General features: G+C 39.8%; 1 long non-coding RNA gene across 1 annotated transcript in view; it reads left to right on the forward strand.

The window, feature by feature from the left end:
• Nucleotides 1-7,306, forward strand: part of LOC132022670 (uncharacterized) — an 84,783-nt gene extending 77,477 nt beyond the window's left edge. The window contains exon 3 of the long non-coding RNA XR_009405666.1: nt 7,229-7,306. This is a non-coding gene — a long non-coding RNA (uncharacterized LOC132022670). The remainder of the gene's footprint in view (nt 1-7,228) is intronic.
• Nucleotides 7,307-21,530: the final 14,224 nt, after the last annotated feature.

Raw genomic sequence — 21,530 nt, forward strand, 5'->3', positions numbered from 1 at the left:
GTGTTTTAATCAGGCTTCCTGGTGATGGTGGTGGTGGTGCTGCTGGTCGGAACACCATACTTTGAGTCTAGGTTCCTCGATTTAGCACCACTCCCATCTCATTCCACCTGTGCTCATTGGGGGTTTTTAACTTTCTCCTGGCTAGGGCCCAGGGGTTGGGGGTGGGTGGAGAGGAGTTGAATTCATTGGGATGCATGATAGGCAGTGATAAGTATTAAGTGGCTTCATTTGGCACTAGAAAAGGAGCTGGTGAGAAGGGGGTGCTACTGTAAGTATGAATGGAGTATTTTCTCAATTAATTTAAAACTCTGCTGCCAGGAAAAAAAAAGTCACTGATGAAAGTTGTATACTTCAGAGTATACAAAGTTGTATACTTCAGAGTAAGTGGATTTAAGAAATACTTCTCTGTGATAAAGATATTTTATTCAGGTTATTTGCAAAGGTAAAAAATTTGTGACCAGGAAATAACAGTATGATATGAAAGAAATTCCACAAATAAGTGAACTGAAGTTAGTAAAGAAAGACAACGTAAGCCATTTTGCTCGAGTACAGTGACCCAGCCTTACAGGCAAATGTTATACTTGATGCTAGCCATTCAACTTCTGAAATGTCTCCAAGGTTGAAAACCACCCAGGGATGAAGAAATAATGAAGGAAGTCTCAACTACAATTGCATTTTCTTTACCAAGCCCACTTAGCACTTTGCTAATTAGGCATCCATGTCCTTTCTCCACCCTGCCTCACTATCCAAACCCTGATTCTTTTTCAGAGCAGCAAAGTACCCAGCTAAAAATGCTTACCACTCCACCCTCCTCTGCAGCTGCCAGTCCTGGCCAGCAAAATGTTAGTGGCAATCACTAGCTGAAGCCTTTCAGAAATGGAGAGAGACCCAGCTTGCTTGTTCCTTTTACCTCCTGCTCTTCATCAATCGTCCTTTTTATTTCCTCCTTCCTGACATGGAGGAGAGGCCATCCTGTGGCCTTGAAGTGTTGTACCTGAGGACAAAAGCCACTTACCAAGACTGGCAGAGTGAAGGTAGAAGGAGCTGGGATGATGATAAGAACGTGGGATTTGCAGCATCAACCCAGGGGTGCTGACCTCCAGTCTTCTTGTGACAAAAGAGAAATCCTCATTTAGAGAGACCACGATGGGTGACTCTCTGTGTCTTGCAGCCCCAAACAATCCCAACTGGTATATCTACTCTTCTTTAAAGTAGCTCTGTTATTGGCAATAGTAGAGTAGTAATTCTCAGACTTGAGCGTGCATCAGAATCAGCAGGAGGGCTTGTTGAAATACAAATGTCTGAGTCCCAGCCCCAGATATTCTGATTCAGTAAATCTGGGGAGAAGCCTAGGAATATGCATTTGTAAAAAGTTGCCAGGAGATGCCAGTGTTGTTGGTCTGGGAATCACACTTTAAGAACTCATTGATAGAGATGCTCAGAAAGGAGGCAAACCTATCTCTGATGGTTTCAGTGGAAACCTGCCTCGAGTTGAGAGCTTAAAGTGAGTGACACTTCAGTGTCTGTTTCTTGAATTTCCTAGCTCTGTAATTTTGTCTACACTGGCCAAAAGACCTGAATCCTCTCCATATTCAGTTGTTGGATGCTGGTAATCAAACTGTCAAAATGGTTGGTGAAATGTTTTCAAGACATCCTAGGTGTTTAGCAGCGGCTAAAAATAATCCATGGTTGGGTCAAATAGCTTCATGAAATCTTATCTTTTCCTTAACATACCAAGGATTTCTTGGGATCCAGTTCACATATGCAGTGAATTTCAGGCACCAAGAACTTCTTTTGGCTGCATCTGCCTGCAGGAACCACTCCTGTCCAAAGCTTACTTGAGGGAACGACTTTTCTCTAATATCAGTGAGTTTAGAAGAAACTCAAGGTGACATTGTCTTACCATTCCTCTTTTGAAGACTCTCTCTCTCAGTAGCTACTAATAATTGCTAACTTTCCAAAGGATTCCAGGGAGATTAATTTTCTGCAAAAGCTGATTTATAGCCAGCCTCCTCTAAGAAGATGGCCTGAGTCACTTTCCTGAACTCATGCTCACTATCGAATATTCAGTGACAAAAGTCTTCCTTTTAAATGCTGAAAATTTATGGACAAACCTCAAGGTCCTCCCTCTAAACTCAGTAATTAATCGTGAGGTTAGATAGGCAAACAGAGATCATTTGCAGAAGAGCAAAAAGGGATTCCCCAATTTTGGGTTCATAGGCACTGTCCTGAGGTTATGAATATTGAGCCTTTATCTTTCATGTTCTTTGTTTTTTGGTTGGTTTCATCTTTTCCTTTTTTTTCTCTCTCTTTTTTCTTTTTTTGCTTTTCACATTCTCTGTATTTCCCCCCATTAGGGATGAGGTTGAGTCTGCTCCAATAAGAAGGTTAAGTAGTTTAAAATTTAAGATGTTTTTGAGAATCTGCAAAATAGGACAGTAACTATAAACATGCTCTTATCATGTATTGAGCATAAATCCTTGTTTTAATGACTGAACCCTGAATTTTTAGGAAGTCATTTAGGCCTCCTAATGACCTCGTGTAATGAATTCAATTATTCATCCCATTTGACAGAGAGGGCAAAGAGAGGCAGCTAACTTCACCTAAACCATAACTAGTAAAGTGGTAAAGCCAAGGATTAGTGGCCCAACAGGCTGACCTTAGAACTCTTAACCACATAATGTACCAATTCAACCCAACCCAACCCAACCCAAACCAAACCAACAAATAAAAAATCCCCTGTAAAGGAAGTTGGGTTGGCTTATTTATGTAAGTAGGACATTTTATGGGGGTTGAAAGAATTTAGGTGTCTTCAAAACTAGATCAGGAGAGGTATAGGGCTCATTAACAATTATAACATGTCCAATTACTTATCATTTTATACACTATAATTACATATGTATTTATATAATATGTAAGTAACAATACATAATATATATGTAATATATATGTATAATACACACTATATTGATCATCATGGCTTATATAATGTGTGATATTAACATATATAGTTTTTGGAACAATTTTGTTAAGATATTATTCACATAACATAACATTCAGTAATTTAAAGCATACATTTCAATAGTTTGTAGTATTGTCACAGAGTTGTGCAATCATCACCATTAATTCCAGAACATTTTCATCACCCCAAAAAGAAACTACATAACCATTAGCAGTCACTCGCTATTCCTCCCTCCCCTCAGTGCCTGGTAATAACTCATCTACTTTCTTTCTTTGTGGAGTTGTCCATTTTGGGTAGTCCATATAAATGAAACCACACAGTATGCAGGCTTCTGTAATGGACTTCTTTAACTTAACATTGTGTTTTCCAGATTCCTCCATGTTTTAAAATGTGTCCGTATGTTATTCTTTTTACGGCCAAATAATAGTCCATTGTATGGATACACTACATCTGTTCATCAGGCGATGGACATTTGGTGGTTTCCACTTTTTGGTGATTATAAGTCATGATGCTATTAGCATTCATGTCCAAGTTTTCATATGAACATCTTTTCAAGTTGCTTGGGTATATATGTAGGTATGGGATTGCTGAATCATACGGTAACTCTATGTCTAACTTTTAAGGATCTGCCAGGCTGTTTTTCAGAAGTGGCTGCACTGCTTTACAATCCCATCAGCAAAATGTGAGAGCTCCAAACTCTCTACCCTTATCAACATTTATTGTATGTCTGTTTGGTTTTAGTCATCTTCGTGGGTGTGAAGTGGTATCTCATTATAGTTTTGATTTACATTTAGGTAGTGACTAATGATGTCAAGCATCTTTTCTTGTGCTACTGGCCTTCTGTATTTCTTCTTTGGGGCAATGTTTTGTCAGAATCTTTGCCAATTTTTAAGTTAATTTGTTTTGGTCTTTTTGTTGTTGACTTGTAAGTGTTGTTTATACAGTCTAGTCCCTTATCAGATACATGATTTGTAATTATTTCTTCCTTTCTATGGTTGTCTTCTCACTTTGTGGTTTCCTCTGAAACACATTTTTAATTTTGATGAAGTCCAATTTATTTATTTTTTTCTTTTGTCACTTGTGCTTTTGGTGCCATATTGAAGAAGTCATTGCCTAAGGCAGTATTGTAAATATTGACAGTTAGTTTCTTTGCCAAGATTTTGATTATTTTAGCTCTTATATTTAGATCTTGGGTCTATTTTTAGCTAATTTTTGTATATGATGTGAAGCGCATATCCAGCTTTATTCTTTTGCATGTGGATATCCAATTGTCCCAGCATCATTTATTGAAAAAACTATTCTTTCCCTATTGAATTGTGTTGGCATTCTTTCCAAAAATCTATTGACCACAAATGTAAGAATTTATTTCTGGACTCTAAATTGGATTCTATTGATCTATATCTTTATCCTTATGCTTGTATTCAAGATGATTACTGAAGCTTTGCAGCAAGTTTTAAAATGAGGAAGTATAAGTTCTTCAGATTTACTCCTCCTTTTTTAGGATTGTTTTGGCTATTATCAATTCTTTGCATTTCTGTGTGAATTTTAGAATAAACTTGTAAGTTTCTACAAAAATGCAGCTGGGATTTTGATGGGACTTGTTTTTAATTTGTAGATGAATTTGGGTATTGCTACCATAGCAATATTAAGCCCTCAGTGCCTAAACATGAGAAGTCTTTCTACTTAGGTACTCTTTCAATTCTTTCAGCAATATTTTATTATTTTCAGCATTCAAGTCTTGTAGTTTTTTGCTTAAATTTTTTCTCCTACATATTTTGTTCTTTTTGATGTTATTATATAAGGCATGTTATTCTTAATTCAGTTTTGGATTGTTAATTGCTAGTATATAGATATATAATTGTTTTACATATATTGATCTAGCTTGCAATCTTATGAACTTTTTAATTAATTCTAATAGTTTTTTTTAGATTCTTTCTAATTTTCTACATGCAAGATCTTGTCATCTGTGAATAAGATAGTCTTAATAATTTCTTTCCAGTCTGAATGCCATTTGTTTAATTAATTAATTAATTAATGTCCAATTGTTCTGGCTAGAATCTCCAGGAAAATGTTGGATAGAAGTGGGAAGAGCAGACCATGTTCCTATTCTTGGGGAAAATGTTCCAATCTTATATTGGTATTTCGTTAGCTGTGGGCTTTTTAGATGGCCTTGTCAGATTGAGGAAGTTCCCTTCTTTCCTAGTTTATTGAATATTTTTATCATGAAAGGTGTTGAATTTTGTCAAATGTTCATTCTATATCTATTGAGATTATCGTGTAGTCTGCAGCCTTTGTTCTATCAATATGGGGCATTACATTATTTGATTTGGGGGCATCAAACCAGCCTTGCATTGCTGGAATAAATTCCAGTAGATCATGTTGTATATTCCTTTCTATATATTGTGGATTCAATTTTCTGGAACATATAATATTTTCACTATGAAATATAATTAAGTCTCAGGAGTTAAATAGACCTGTCTATATACAAATATAGCCTCTGGCATCTATACTAATTGTGTGACCATAGGCAAGTTATCTCCCCAATCTTTGTGTCAACTGTAAAATGGAGATAACAGTAGAATATACCTCTATTCCCTTGGGTTGTTGTGAAGATGAAATGAGATATCTAAAAAATTTTAGCATCTGGCACATAGTAAGTACTCAATAAATAATAGTCATCTTGATAATTATTTTAATAAAACATTATGACCATTTCTCTAGTAGCCAATTAGTGCTTATTTGTGGAGTCAATATTTGCTGTGGGGCTGAGGGGGTGGATTTTTGCTGCTACTGTGGAATGATTCACTTTAACCTAAGTGACTTGGAAGGTTACTTAATAAAGGGCTGAACATTTTAATTGAAGAGGGCATAAATATGCTCACATTTTAGCTAAATAATAGCCCTTTGTGAGGCAGGATCAGGGGAGACACATGATCTAGATTCAGAGGAGGAAGAGAGCTGGGGGTGAGGAGACTAAAGGCAGGGGAAGGTCAGGGAGATGCTTCCTCATGGCAGAGCTGGTACTAAACCTATTGGGAACGAAAGAGGGTTTGCCCCACTCAGAAGTAAGTATGCCAACACAAGGGTGAGGTTGAACAGTCATGCAGAGATGGGAACAGTCATGTAGGACTGGCATAGAGACTTCCTCCTATAGACCAGAGGCACATCTTCTCTATAGACAGAAGATTCTCTCTGGGGAAAGGCCAGAGGATGCTTGTGGTACCAATGCTGGACTCTAAGATGTAGAGACTGATAGATCTGAACTTAAAGGTGAAATGATTTCAACATCCTCTTCACCTGTGGATTTGAATATTGGCTGTAATGTTCTTGTAAAACAAAGATCTGATTTTGACACTGTTCTGCTTCAAGCCCTTCAAGCATTCTCTTTATCCCCAGCATAAACCGCAAATTCCTTAAATAGTTTATAACATCTTTTGCATATCCTGTCTCTCCTCTTGCCACTCCATCCTATTCAATGACTTCTCCCTTCTTTAAATATGCCTTTTCATCATCGAGTTTTTGCGAATGCTGTCCCCTCCTCTCAGAACCCTCCCCTTACTCCTCTTCTCCACCTCCCAAGCTGCCTTCACATGGCAAAACGTCCTCTCAATCTAAAGTTGTCAGCTTAGCCTGAAATTTCTCCCAAGAAACCTGATCCCCAAACTTTCAGGTAGAGATCCCTCCTATGTGTTTCCACTGCCCCCTGTTTCCCCATCTACCCCTCAACATTGCTTGTTGATGGTTGTGGGCTCTGAGAAGGTAGAGGTGATGCATGTCGTTCACCACTCAAAATGGTGTCCTCACCTAGCAGCAGCAGCAACAGCAACAGAAAGTATGTTAGAAATGCAAACTCTTGGGCCTCACCTCAGGCCTACTGAGACAGAACCTCTGGAAGGTGAGACCCAGGAATCTGTGTTTCACCAACTTTCCAGGTGATTTTGATGAGTGCAAAATTTTAAGAAACATTTATATAGTCAGGTGCCTGGCTACTGGTAGATGGTCAGCCAACAAATAAGTGCACAAGTCCTAACTATACGGTTCATTGGGTAACCTTTACCAGGTCACTTAACTTTGTGATTCTCATCTGTAATATGCTCACCTCCTCTCCTAGAGTTGGGAGGAGAAAATGTAAAGGCTTATGAAGAAGCTCCTGCACTTTATCTAACACATAATAGATTCCTTTTTTCTTGTTCTTGTTCTTCTTCTTCTTCTCCTTCTTCTTCTTCCTCTTCCTCATCTTTGTCTTCTTCTTCTTTTTTAAAGCAGGCCCCATGCCGAGCATGGAGCCCAGCATGGAGCTTGAACTCATGACCCTAACATTGAGACCTGAGCGGAGACCAAGCATCGGAAGCTCAACCAACTGAGCCATCCAGGTGCCCCTTGTTTCTTCACTCTTATTTGTAGTTTAGTTGATTGCCTGTCAGGGTGGTCTTCCAACCTTAGCCTGTTTGCAGACCTTGGACAAGTTTAAAGCATCACTACCTCTGTTCACAGATTTGAAAAGGGAATAAATAAACTGCAGTTGATAGAGAAGAGTGTTCTTAGGAGTCTGCAGATGGACCATCTGATCAGGAGTTTGTCTGATTACGTGGGTTGATCAACATATGTAACAGATGACAGGATATTGAAATGTTTTCTTTCCCAGCTTTAAGCCTATAGGCTAGGTGAGAACCATCATTTTTATTTTTAAAAGATAAAATTTTGGTTATCAGTATTTTCCAATACCAAGTATAATAATTGAACTCAATCTGTTTATTAAATGGTTTCAAAATTTGAGGTAGTATCTCTCCTAGTTTTGTGGTTTTTGAAGTTCTTCTTAAAAGCAAAGTAAGACAGGATTTAAAAGTTCTTGGGCTGTTTTCTTTTACCACATCCAACCACATCCGAGTTTGGTTCCTAAGTTCCTAATGGTTTCAGTCAAAGTCTCATTCTCCTTAAATTGTCATTGAGCTGTTGAAGAGGGTTATAATTTCCTCACATTTATTTGAATTGAATGGTCAATTAAAATACACAGTAACTAACCCCTAAATTAACTGGACTTCTAAGAGATTTTTCAAAAGGTAGTTAAGGGGATATGAAAGTAAATGATGCTTGAATGGTTAAGAGCCACACAATTCTTTTAAAGTCCTACTTTAATTCAGGCTGAAATCCATGCAGTATAAATAGTCCTACAAAGAACAGAGTGGGGGCAGTATGGGCATTTGTGTTCTTCATCAAAGAGAAGGGATAGATAGAAGTTAATGGAGACAATGAAAGGAATGGTGGCTTCTGATCTTGTACCCTAGCATCTCAGAATTAAATGGATGTGAGGGCCACAAAGGGAAGTTTGACACTCTTCTCTGGGAAACTATCTCAGAAAATTAAGTTTCCTGTATCCAAGAATGATAGAGAACTGTCAGAGCCACCTTCCATCCAGGGATTGCACAAGTCTGAACAATGAGCATACAGGATAACCAAATACCAGGGAGAATCCTGACTGCAACCCCCCAAACCCCAATTCTATTCTGTATACAACTTCCTGGAAGTTTCTGTGAGCTGAGAGGTGGGGGAGAAGAACCCACATACTCACTGTGATTGAATTCTCCCTAATACAAGTGAAATGAGAACTTGGAGTCAGCTACAATTTGATTTTTTTTCCTAATGAAGAAAAAGCACTGTGCCATATTTTTAAGCATGAGAATTTGGGGAAGCAGAGGCAAGTTGACAACGTAGGTTAAAATTCTTCTCCTTGATGTCTGCATCTTCTTATCTATGGTAAAGATATCAAAAGTAGACATGAATCAGGCAGGTACTTTGTGTCATGTAAGACAAAGTTTCCAGAACTTTTGGTTGACCAAAGGCAGTCTACCTTGTCAGAGGTGATGTAGAGGATAGCTAAGAGAATAAGCCGGGTTCCATCTGAGTTTCACCACTTACTAACTGTGTGATCTGCAAAACGTTATTTAACCTCTTTGTACCTCAGTTCCATCATTTGTATATGGGGATAATAATGGAGTACTCTATAATATTAGTAAGATGATTAGATGAGCTAATATATTCATAGCACCTGGAACACTGTCTTGCCGAGGATGAGGGCTCAGTGAATGTTAGTTTCATCATCATTATCGTCATCATGGTTATTATTCCATGGAGCTATGTCTAGTTGATATGGCTAATTTCAACTAGGTACTAATTTGACTTTACTCCATTCCTTTTGCAAGACAAAAAGTAATAAATAAACTGGACTAAGATCAGCCATTTCTAAATACAGTTTTAGCACCAAAAATAATTTTCAAACATAAAATTCAAAAAGGTCTTAGCATATATGTATTCATGGATGTTCTTTGAATCTAGTTGCTTAAATCAACAAGAAAAAGAAATCTGTGGGCTCATGCTACAAAATAGCCCAGGAAATCCAGCATCAAGAATAGCCAGATGCACAGGTACAAACAAAGTTATCAAGATCAGTTTTGTTTGCTTGTTTCTTTCTCCTCTTTCCCTCTGCTTTCCCTCTTTCTGCTCCATCACCTGAATCGCCTGTCCCTCCTTATCACAGGATAGCTGCTAGCAGGTCCCAGAACAATATTCTTCTAAATTCTAATATCCTGAAAAAGAGAGAGAATCTTTTCTGTAGCATTCTCTGTGAATGTCCCAACTTTCATTTTGATTGACCTGGCATGGACCACGTGTCTGAGCCTACACCATTTAAGAAGGTCAGAAGAATGTGTTGTGCTGATTGGCTACTTGAGTCACATGTTCCACCAGTGAGGCTGGGAAAAAGGAAGAAGCCCCATCCCTGAGAAGAGACAAATAGAGTAAGCTATACCCACCAGGCTTGCATTGTGCCCTATCTCCTTGGCAGCCCCTTCTCAAAATCCTAATTGTTCCTAGTTTGAAGCCCATTGGATGTGGGGATCTCTACATTCTGCAAGTTTGCCAGCTTGCAGATCTTATCAGAGCAATTAACCATAGGAGCAGTCAGGGGCCTGAGCAGTTCATTGAGGGAGGTTCCATTGAGTGTCTCTCAAATCGAAGCAGGCTGACAACTACTAGTTCTACTCTCCCATAAGGCATTGCCTTGTCTCTGTGTGTCCTCATCAGTGCTGTCTATCATAAACCTATGCACAGTAATAGATAGGAGAATCATTTGGGTTAAGTTATACACACTCTGTGCCATGTGCCTCCTGTTCCAGTTATTTAGTGCAGCTTAAAACAGTACTAATTTATTCGTATCTCATATGGTTCTGGAGTCAACTATGTTCCTCTGGCCATTTCTAGCTTCCAGCTCTCAGTGGTTACAGATAGCAGCTAGGGCTAGATTCCTCTTGAAGACTTCTTCATTCATATATGTACTGTATTCCCTAGGCTGAGAAAATCAAATGGCAGGAGCTAGAACATTTGGGGCTCACTGTTCAACTCTTTCTCTTTCTTTTCTCTCTTTCCCCATCTCCGTTGCATCTCCACATGGCACCCCAGCAGGGAAGCCTACAGGTTGTCAGATTTCGTATAGGGCAGATGAAGACACCAAGAGTGAGTGTTCCAAGAAAACAAGGAGGAACCTGTATGCCCCTTTTCATACCTGACCTTGGAAGTCACACAGTGATACTTCTGTTGCAATATTTCAGTTGAGGCAATGACAAAGCCCAACCAATTTCAAGGGGTAGGGACAGATTCATCGCTTAGTGGGAAGTGTTTCAAAGAATGTACAGTCCTCTTAAAACCATCTTACCCCCTGGGGATGACTTTGCGTCAACCTAAACAATGTGTGGTTTCCAGGTCTCCGAGAAACCCCTTCACACCTTCAAAATCACATTGTAGGGATTATCCCTGGTCATGCTGCTCTGATTCTGTCTTGCTTTTGGTGGAAATAAGGTGAGATTATCAGGGCACAGCAAGAAAAGAGGTCTCTTAAACAACCATGTGCCAGAAAAGAGGCTTAGACATCACATGCAAGTGCAGTGGTCTTCATCTGGGCACACCGACATATTTTTGATAGTTGGCATCCTTTTCAACACTTATGAAATTATTGCAATACATCACCCCAGTAGTTTGGGCTAAACTTGAGAAAAATAGTAGACAGGCACTCTGGAGGGACTATGATACAATCTGTTATTGCTTGGAATTTCATCATTTTCCAAAAAAACCTCACAATGTTATCTTTAAGGTGAGTTCTAGTGTTAATTGAAAACTTTGGCAGTCTTCATATTGAGAGTAAAAGGGAAAATATAAGAACACCTGACTGCACCAAGGCTCAAAGCTCTGCTTTCTGCAAACTTTCCATCCTTGTGGTGATTACCCAGCATGTATGTAAAATCAGAAGGCAGGGAGAAAGCAAGATAAGAATGCATCTACCTAACTCTTCAAAGGAAACCACTTAAAAGTGATTTAGGGAATCCTCATTCTCACATGTTTGTGAGGGTGTTTAAGAAGGAATTGCATAGGAGCACCTGGGTGGCTCAGTGGGTTAAAGCCTCTGCCTTTGGCTCAGGTCATGATCTCAAGGTCCTGGGATCAAGCTCCGCATCGGGCTCTCTGCTCAGTGGGAAGCCTGCTTCCTCCTCTCTGCCTGCCTCTCTGACTACTTGTGCTCTCCATCTATCAAATAAATAAACAGAATCTTAAGGAAAAAAGAAAAGAAGGAAGGAATTGCATAGGTGAAAGATATGTAGATTGTCTTCCTTTTAATTTCTGACACCTAGCCCAGGGCTAACCGCTTTCATTGGACCTTAAATGCCTTTGAAACAGTGGAATAAAATTCTCCGTTACAGAATTGGCTTTTCATTAGGAGCTAAATTCTGCTGAGTGAAGAGAACTTGATAAAATGATAAAACCAGCAAAGAAGGTCTTTAGGTTTCTACTCCTTAGTGTGCTAACATTTGGGCCTGCAAAATCCATCCTCTTAATAGTGACTCTGGCAGAACTAATGTGGGAGTGGTACAGTCAGCCTCTTTCTTCCCAAGGCTTGGGACTCTGGTTAGCTGGTAAATGTTTACGATGGTGGCCACTGGGGTTCCTTCCACAGGCATTCAACGTGCATTTATTGAGCACCACCGTATGCCAGCAGTTGCTCTAGGGACTTGGCTTACAAAATGAACAAGGCAGTCATAGTTTTGATGTATGGAACTTATAGTTTAACACCATGTCTTTCTGGAGAAGCAATTGGCAGCAGGGTAAAGAGGGGGGGACTTCTATACATTATTCGTTTCTACTGTAAAGCCAAGAAGGAGACCAAGAGGAAGTCTACTGACCTTTACAATTGAGTGATGCTCTTCCTTTCCCCCCCAGTCCTATAATACTTTCCGGAGAAAATACAGAGAACCCCAGACGTGGCTGATACAATAGCAAATGTTTTCCAGAAGACTGAATCTATTAGTCAAATTTCCCTAAGATAGAAAATCACAAATACTTGTTCAAAGTGCATGTTTGTCATTCTCTATCAATGTGAAATTTTGTTGCTTGGGACAGAACTGGACTAGACTCATTAACTCAGGGTTAAGCTGAAGGGGAAAAACCAAGGTGCTGTTGCTGGGGGAAAAAAAAATCAAAGGGCAGGTAGAATACAGTATCCATTTAACCCACAAATATTTATTAATTTCCCACAGGTCCTAGGGTCATTGTGGTAAACAGGACAAAATCACTCCCTTGTGTGTGTTGTATTCTAGTAGGGGAAACAGAAAAAAATGAATATTAATAAATAAATTCTGTAATTGCCGAGTAAGGTGAAAGAGAATGATAGAGGTAGGCTGTGTTTGAGATAAATGAATCACAAGACAATACTCTAAGGAGCTGAGATTTAAGCTAGATCTAAAGAGTATGCAGGAGTGAATCAAGCAGGGATCTATAGGAAGGTATCAGGCAGACACAGTAGCATGAGACCAAGCAAGTGATCCAGTAGAAGAGAGGTACAATGAGCAGGGGAATTTGCAGTAGCACATAACCAGTTGGTGTTGAGCCATCTGGTAGTGGGCTGTATCTGGAAGAAATGATCTGTCTATTTAAACAGGATTACAGACAGCTCAGAGCCAGAGCACTGAGGAAAAACTGATACCATGAAAGCTAGGTAAATTCTACCTTCACAGGTAGAGATTGACCTTTGAGATTTGGGTAAAACTGAGCTGACTGGTGAGGTTCAGTAGCTGCTGAGAAGAGAAGTGGAGGCCCTGAAGCAGAAAGGTTCTCAAAAGGTTAACTGTGGAGTCCACCAATTTTTAGAATTGAGGGTCAGGGGACCTCATTCTATGGGGTGAAGGTGGATGGTGATGCTTCCTTCTTGGCTTTATCTGCCATCTTGGAAGTGTACTGGACTTTGTATAAACTTTAACTAAAGTGTGTCTGGATGGAATTAAACATTAAAAAGAAAAAAAAAAAAAAGATAAAGGATCCAATGTTTTCTGTTTTGCAGTAGGCAGATGAGAATAACCCAAAGTCTCTTGGAGTCTCATAACATACAGAAATCCCCAAATCACTTAATTCACCCCAAATCACCATAATTCCCCCAACTACATCATGAAACCAAGATCTTTTTGCTTTTGGCTCCTGAGGCTGCTATAGGGATTGGTTGGAGGGATTGTTGGGGGAAACTTCTGTACATCCTCACATGATGGAGACTATTAATCCAGAGTAAGGCCTGCTTACTGCTTTCTGTGGATGTGGAATGCCTTCATATTTCCTTATTTTCTGAGATGCTATGGTCAAAGGGTAGAGTTGACTCTCTTTTCTACTGCAGGTTCTGTCATATTCCCTACTAAGATGATGATGTTTTTGCTTCCTTTCTGATACCTCTCTTTGCTTCCTCTTCCTTTGGTCTATTCTCCCCAAATGTGGAATTTTCCTTGAGCATGAATTGTTTCTACCTCTCAGGGGTGGGGACTATTCCTTATCGTTTGCTGCTATCTCTAGCTGGTCTACAAGGTCTGGTCCAGCGTATTTTTCCAGTACTTCAGCAGATCCCCATTCCCCCATCTTAGATGTAGGGAGATTTTCTCTGGATCTTTCCATGGACTGTGTCTTCCATTTTTTTTTAAAGTTTATTTATTTAAGTAATGTCTATTCCCCATGTGTGGCTCAAACTCATGACCCCAAGATCAAAGTCACATATTCCTCCAACTGAGCCAGCCAGTTGCCCCTGATTGTTTCTTTCAGGAGCATCAACAAAAGGTCAATAAAAGACCTCAATGAATTTTAAAGCTATAGACCTGCCTTTCATGGTTCCTTTTTAATCTCTCATGTTCCCCATAACTCTTGTCTACTCAGTCTATGGACAGTAGTCTGCCCATTATCAGGCTCTGGTAAACTACTTCACCCCAGCCTTGTGGTCCTTAGTTAAGCTTAAGGGAACATTAACTTGGCTCACCAAACCCATTTCCCTTTCTTCTTGGCTACACAGCTAGACTACATTTCCTAGACTCCTCTGGAGTTAGTTTAACCATATACCTGAGTTCGGTCCAACAGAATGTGGCCCATGAAAATTTCCCATGAGCTCTCTACCATTTTGTTTTTCCTATCTACCAGGTGAATGAAGAGGATTCTAACCAACAAGATGAGGAGTCATGAGATGAAGAAGCCTGAGCCTTAACCAAACCAGAAGAATCTGGTGGAATATATATGAATAAGAAATACACTTTTATATTGCTGGATTGCTGAAATTGCAGAGGTTGTTTGGTACAGCACTAACATTACTCACCTTAAGTAGTACAGTTTGTCATGTCTCTTTCCTAGGGTACTACTCCACACAGACACACATACATTCTCCTAACACCCCCCCCCCAATCCAAGGTTGGTTGCCTGTGTGGCTCAGATGGTTAAGAGTCTGCCTTCAGATCAGGTGACAATCCTAGGATCTTGGGATCGAGTCCCACACGGGGCTCATTGCTCAACAAGGAGCCTGTTCCTCCTTCTGCCTGCTGCTCCCCCGTCTGTGATCGCTCACGCTCTCTGCCAAATAAATTTTAAAAATCTTTTTTTTAAAAAAAAGCCTAAACTGGGGTGCCTGAGTGGCTCAGTGGGTTAAAACCTTTGCCCAGGGTCCTGGGATCAAGCCCTACATCAGCCTCTCTGCTCAGCAGGGATCCCGCTTCCCTTCCTCTCTCTCTCTCTCTCTCTCTCTCTCTCTGCCTGCCTCTCTGCATACTTGTGATCTCCGTCAAATAAATAAATAAAATCTTTAAAAAAAAATCCTAAATTCCCTCTAGATCCCAGACCACCAAGACAGGTCTTCAGGTCACTTCCAAGAGGCACTGGGACTAAGTAGGAGCACATGTATAAGAAGCAGAAAACCCTCTTTCCCAGACCAAATCCATGACCATTAACCTTCAGTGAATACTAGCTAAATGCTAATCATTGTGTTAAGCAAAGGCAGATTTATAGTAAAGCCAATGAAGCTGAAGTTTGGGGCCCCTCACATGCAAGACCCTTCCTAAGGCTCTGGAAGGGGATTGAGCATATTCACATAGTCATGTTTTCATAAAATTTGCAAATGTAAATGTTTTCATTGTGGGAGGGCATATTTGTAGAAACTTCAGGCCCCACCAAATCTAGATACAGTCTTGAAGCAGAATGTTTAATATGTATTTTCAAATGTTATCCTCACAACAATTGTGTAATAGTTTCTATTATATTGCAGAGAAAAAATTTGATGCATGAAGATTATAAGTTCTTTGCCCCAGATGACCAGCTCTCTTGTTGGAACCAAGCTTCAAGTACAAGCTCTCAAGACCAAGCTCGCTGCAGTCCTCATGGGGTCCCTACCCCATGGGGTACATGCACGTGGTCCAGGCACGCCGAGATGGTGACCTGAGCCAAAGACAGAGGCTTAACTGACTGAGCCACCCAGGTGCCCCCACCCTAATTTCTTTAGTCCCAGATAAAAAACGCTGGAGAGTATTTTCAGAGCTATGTTAAAGTGTTAATTTCACATACTAGGAAGCACATAGGATTTAGCATCAGAAGACAGGAGTTTTAGTATACGGAGACAATGGGGTGTAATGGCACAGATTTTGCCAAGAGATTGCTGGAGGTAACAGTCAGCAATTGGATCCAACAGTTGTCAGGGGCTGTCAAAGGCAGTGGAACAGCTTCAAAGCTCATAACTGCTCAGCTTCCTGAGGCTCACATGGTGCAAAGGACCTGGAAGATGTGGAGGATAAACAGGCTGGCTTGGAGAGGGGGATTAAAACACACAACTCCAGATGAGCCTTTAGGGCCAACAGTGCCCCAGGGCTTGTGGGTGCATACCCAGCTGTTACCTGTGTGGTGGTTTTATCCCCAACTAATACGCCAGCTGGTGGAGTTTTATTTCCTTGTTGACTTTTTTGTTGCCACCTGGGGAGTCATGGTAACTGTAAACAAAGATTTAGAACACTAATAAAGTGTCGGGCGCCAACGAGGTTGACTCTGTGCAGATACTAAAAGCAAGTAAGCTGGGGGACCCCAGCCATTTGGGCTGGTGGGGAGCAGGAAGAGGCCAGGAACAGAGAGTGAGAGAAAGAGGGATTTGCATGCTGAAACCCCCATGTTCAGGGCCCGTGGCTTAGGCACTTGAGGTAGATGCTGTTGGATGGGCAGAAAATCCCAGGCCCTGGCTGCTGTAAGTATCGGCTGCTAAGGGCTCACAAAGGCCCCCTTCCCCAAGAATTGCCTTTAGATGATGCCTAGGAGGTTACATCTCTAAGCCCCCACCAGGAGAAGCCTATAGTAATGATTGACTGATCAAGGTGTACAGAAGGCCAGCCCCCTTGCCTTAAGTAGAGGACGATCATGTCCACCTTGTGATTTATGCTCCAGAGCCTTTCATAGAGCAGGCCAAGTTTAGATTTTACCTGAACACACATCTTTGTCTGTCTTCTTGCCCTACCCTGTCTGCTTTCCTCCCTTAGATGCTCTTCCTAAAGGTCTTTTCTCAACGTACTATAGGCACTTGATTTTCCCTATTCTGGGTTCTGCTTCTGGGGAATGACCTAACATGGCACTGAGGGTTTTAAGTGCTCATTGCCACAGCTAAGTTTGGTAGGAGGTGAGCGGGGATTTGAAATACGCAATCCCCACAGATGTGGATTCAGGCAAATCCTCCAGCTAAGTGTATATGTAGGGGATGCCTGGTAGAGATTAAAGATATATTTTGAGGAGCAGGTGTCAGCTCCCAGGGAAAGAAAATAAGTGGGTCAAGGATGGATGTCAGGTTCTTAACCAAGAAAATATGAGTACTTGGCAAGAAAACCAGAGACGAACCCAGGTTCGTCTAGAGCCCAGGTCAGCAAAACCAGGGGTAAGAAATGCTATGACTTGTAGTATACATGGAGGTTCAGGGATTTTATGAGACTACCAAATCCTTGGTCTGTTGGCGGCAAGACCTAACTACATATTGGCCATGTGAATCTGGACAAGTTAGTTTTCTCTTGCCAACCTCAGTTTCTTCATTTGTAAAATGGCATACAGCATACATTCAGAAAATAGAAACTATTTTTTTTAAACTATTTTATTATAGAAATAATATTCTAAGCCACAGTGAGTAATGGAATTTTTGCCTGCTATGCAATGGTCCTGGATTTCTACTTAGGGCCCACGCCTGGTTCCAAACTTGGGAAGTAAAGAAATGCGAAGCTATGCAATAAAAAGTAGGGGTTGAAATAACAGCAGACCAACCTGAAAGGTCATAATGAAGTTTGTATGACTATCAGTGGTTTTGCATCTTAAAGCCCAGAGTCCTGATTTACATCTTCAGAGCCAGTCTTAGGGATGAAGAAGGAATAGAAGAGGGAGAGAGAGAAAAGGATAGAAAGAGACAATTATAAATCAAGAATCCTCTAGTTTTGACCATCATTCATCCAGAATTGGACCCAAGAGGGTCTGTAAGGGAAAGCTGGCCAGTCAATAGTTATTGACCCCGAGTCTGAAATTGCAAGAGAGTTTTTCTCTACTTTGGCAGACACCACATTTACAATGCCAGATTCCTAGTGCCTAAATAAAACTGGAAATTCTAAAAGACAGCATCAGGAACCCTGAGGCACTCAAATGTTCTTTCAGCAGGATCGCTTTCTACTCTCTCTATACTTTTCAGTACAGAGTTGTGTGGTCCTTATTTTAGGCAAGGGTTCCAAGAAGCAGATCTCCAGATGATAATTCATGTGCAATATGGCTTATTGAAGAGGTCCTCTTGGGAAAAACTAGATGTGGAAAGAAAGCAGCACAGAAAAGGAAAGAAGCAAAGCAGAGTTCCAGCCTCAGCATGATCCCACAGGGGAGTTTGGAAGAGTAAATTACACCACTGATTTTGGCCTAATCCCAAGGCCAGTGAGCTGGGCTTTCATTTTTCCACCCCAGTTCCTTATTGAATAAAGACCACTCTTGAGGACATAGATCTGAGGAATTTCAGTCTCTCACTGGCCACCCCAGTGGCCCAAATGTGGTTCTTTACAGAGAATCCCAGAGTTGGACAATTAGAAGCAAAACACTTAGAAGGCAAATGAAGGCAAACTGAAAAGGTCAAAGGGACCCAAGGAAATGTGAGTAAAACACCAACGTATATGCTAACTTAAGATGTGCTAACAGAGATGCTAACTTATGCATACTTAAAATTATTTTAAGGGTCTTGAAACAGGCTGGTCAGTTCTGCAAATATGTAGTTTATTCTATGTTCTAGTATTATAAAATAGGATTTAGCATTAGAAGATGTTTTAATCCTGGCTCTGACTCATATAAACCGTGATCTTGAGGGAGTCACTCAACTTCCCCGTTCAGTTTCTACAACTATAAAATGGGTTATTATTTTATTTGAACTTTTATTTTTTAATTTAAAAATTTATTTATTATTTTTATTTTAAAAGTATTCATATTTTATTTATATAAAATATATACATTTATGTATAAATTTATTATTATTTAAAATATTTATATTTTATTTATATTTTAATTATATAAATATATATAAATAAAAATTTATTATTATTATTTAAAATATTTATATTTTATTTACATTTTATTTTTTTAAGTAGACGCTACACCCGAAGAGTAAACCCCAATATCAAGAGTTGCATGCTCTACTGACCAAGTCAGCTAGGTGCTCCTATTTAGCTTTTTAAATATACATTAGTATTTTCTGCTGATTGCACAGGTTTTGATATATATTTTTTAAAACCTTGCATAGGATGGTAGATCTTTCTATTTTGTCTTTAATTTCATCAGTGTGTTTTTTTTTTCTTTATATTTCAAGCCAGGTGTTACCTATTCAAATACAGAATTGTTTCTTTTATCACAATGTGTCTCTTTCTATGCTTTTTGGTCTGTGTTCTAGCTATTGACATAGCTACACAGCTTTCTATTAGTTAATAATTGCCTTTTTGGCTTTTTCCATTCCTTTATTTTCAGCCTTTCTAGGTGATTATATTTTAAGAGTTTCTATTATAAACCCTATGTGGCTGGATTTTTAAAATTCTGATAACCTTGTTCTTAAGGCTTAAAGCATAAAAAAATTAACGAAGTTTAAGTTATTCAGTTTCTCTACCCTCCTCCCAAATAACCCAAGAACTTAGCATACTTTAATTACTCACTGAATACCTTCTTCATCTTTTCCTTGATAGTATTTGAATTATACCTTGTTATGAGAAAAATATCACTCTCTTTTTGAGTCACTCGCAAACTACCTTGATCATATTTTATGGAATTCTGTGCTATTGTTTATGTACTCCGTTTCATCCCTCTCTGTTTCGTGGGGTGCTTTCTTCTTCTGCCTGAAATATATTCTTTAGTAGCTATTTCAGTGAAGAAATTATTATTATTATTAAATTATTATTATTTTCAGTGGAAAATAATCTCTTATTATTTTGACTTCATCTTGAGAAAATTCACTTCCAGTTGTTGATTTTGTTGCTGTCTTAGTGTTATTTCTTCATGTGCTTTGGAATTTTATTATTGAATGGATGTTCCCCCGCTCCTCCACCTCAACTCCCACGTCTCACAGTTTTGCAGATTTATATCTGGTTTCTTCTTCCACCTCCTCCTAAGAACATTCAATATAAAACCAGGTCTTGTTTTTTTTTTTTTACATTTTTTAAAAAACTTCTTTCCAGAATTCATTGTTTATGCACCACACCCAGTGTTCCATGCAATACGTGCCCTCCATAATACCCACCACCAGGCTCACCCAACCTCTTACCCCCGCTCCCCTCCAACACCCTCAGATTGTTTCTCAGAGTCCATAGTCTCTCACGGTTTGTCTCCCCCTCTGATTTCTCCCAATCCCCTTCTCCTCTCCAGCTCCCCATGTCCTCTGTGTTATTTCCTATGCTCCATAAGTAAGAGAAACCAAATGATATTTGACTCATTTCACTCAGCATAATCTCTTTAAGTCCCGTCCATGTTGATACAAAAGTTGGGTATTCATCCTTTCTGATAGAGGCATAATACTCATTGTATATATGGACCACATCTTCCTTATCCATTTGTCCACTGAAGGGCGTCTTGGTTCTTTCTGCAGTTTGGTGACCATAGCCATTGCTGCTATGAACATTGGGGTACAGATGGCCCTTCTTTTCACTACATCTGTATTTTGGGGATAAATACCCAACAGTGCAATTGCAGGGTCATAGGGAAGCTCTATTTTTAATTTCTTAAGGAATCTCCACACTGTTTTCCAAAGTGGCTGCACCAACTTGCATTCCCACCAATAGTGCAAGAGGGTTCCCCTTTCTCCACATGCTCTCCAACACACGTTGTTTACTGTCTTGTTAATTTTGGCCATTCTAACTGGTGTAAGGTGGTATCTCAATGTGGTTTTGATTTAAATCTCCCTGATGGCTGGTGATGATGAACATATTTTCATGCGTCTGTTAGACATTTGTATGTCTTCACTGGAGCAATGTCTGTTCATGTCTTCTTTTTTTTTTTTTTAAGATTTTATTTATTTATTTGACAGAGAGAGATCACAAGTAGGCAGAGAGGCAGGCAGAGACAGAGGAGGAAGCAGGCTCCCTGCCGAGCAGAGAACCTGTTGCAGGACTCGATCCCAGGACCCTGAAATCACGACATGAGCCGAAGGCAGCGGCTTAACCCACTGAGCCACCCAGGTGCCCCTGTTCATGTCTTCTGCCCATTTTTTGACATGGTTATCTGTAAAATCAGGTCTTATATGGGTAGCTCAGGGCTCCCAAACTTCACTGATTAGAGTTATTACATATTCAGCAACTGAGGATGAAAGACTTTATTTCTTAAAGTTTCCTTGCCATACAGCTTTATATAAACAGTAGTTGGGACATGTTTTAAGAATGTATTTCATGGGTGAGAAACCTCAAACTTTTTTCCAGTTTCAAGCAGTGAGTTTGAAAAGTCAGTCTCTTCCTTCCCATGGGACATTTTTGCTCTTATTACCCCACAGGAACCCAGATTTCTCCATTTGTTTCTGGATCTGGAGTTCAGTGAGTCTGAAAACTCAATCCCAGTTACTCCTCTGCATTCACTTCCATTTCTGATCTCCCAAGTGGTTCATCTCAGTTTCTAGAATGATGGTCTTGTCTTAAACTGTTCTTTCTCCATGTCATATTTTGTATCAATTACTGCTGCACAACACACCATCACTGAAAATTAAGTGGTTTACTAT

The sequence above is a fragment of the Mustela nigripes genome, chromosome 7, assembly GCF_022355385.1.
Source record: "Mustela nigripes isolate SB6536 chromosome 7, MUSNIG.SB6536, whole genome shotgun sequence".
NCBI classification, from domain to species: Eukaryota; Metazoa; Chordata; class Mammalia; order Carnivora; family Mustelidae; genus Mustela; species Mustela nigripes.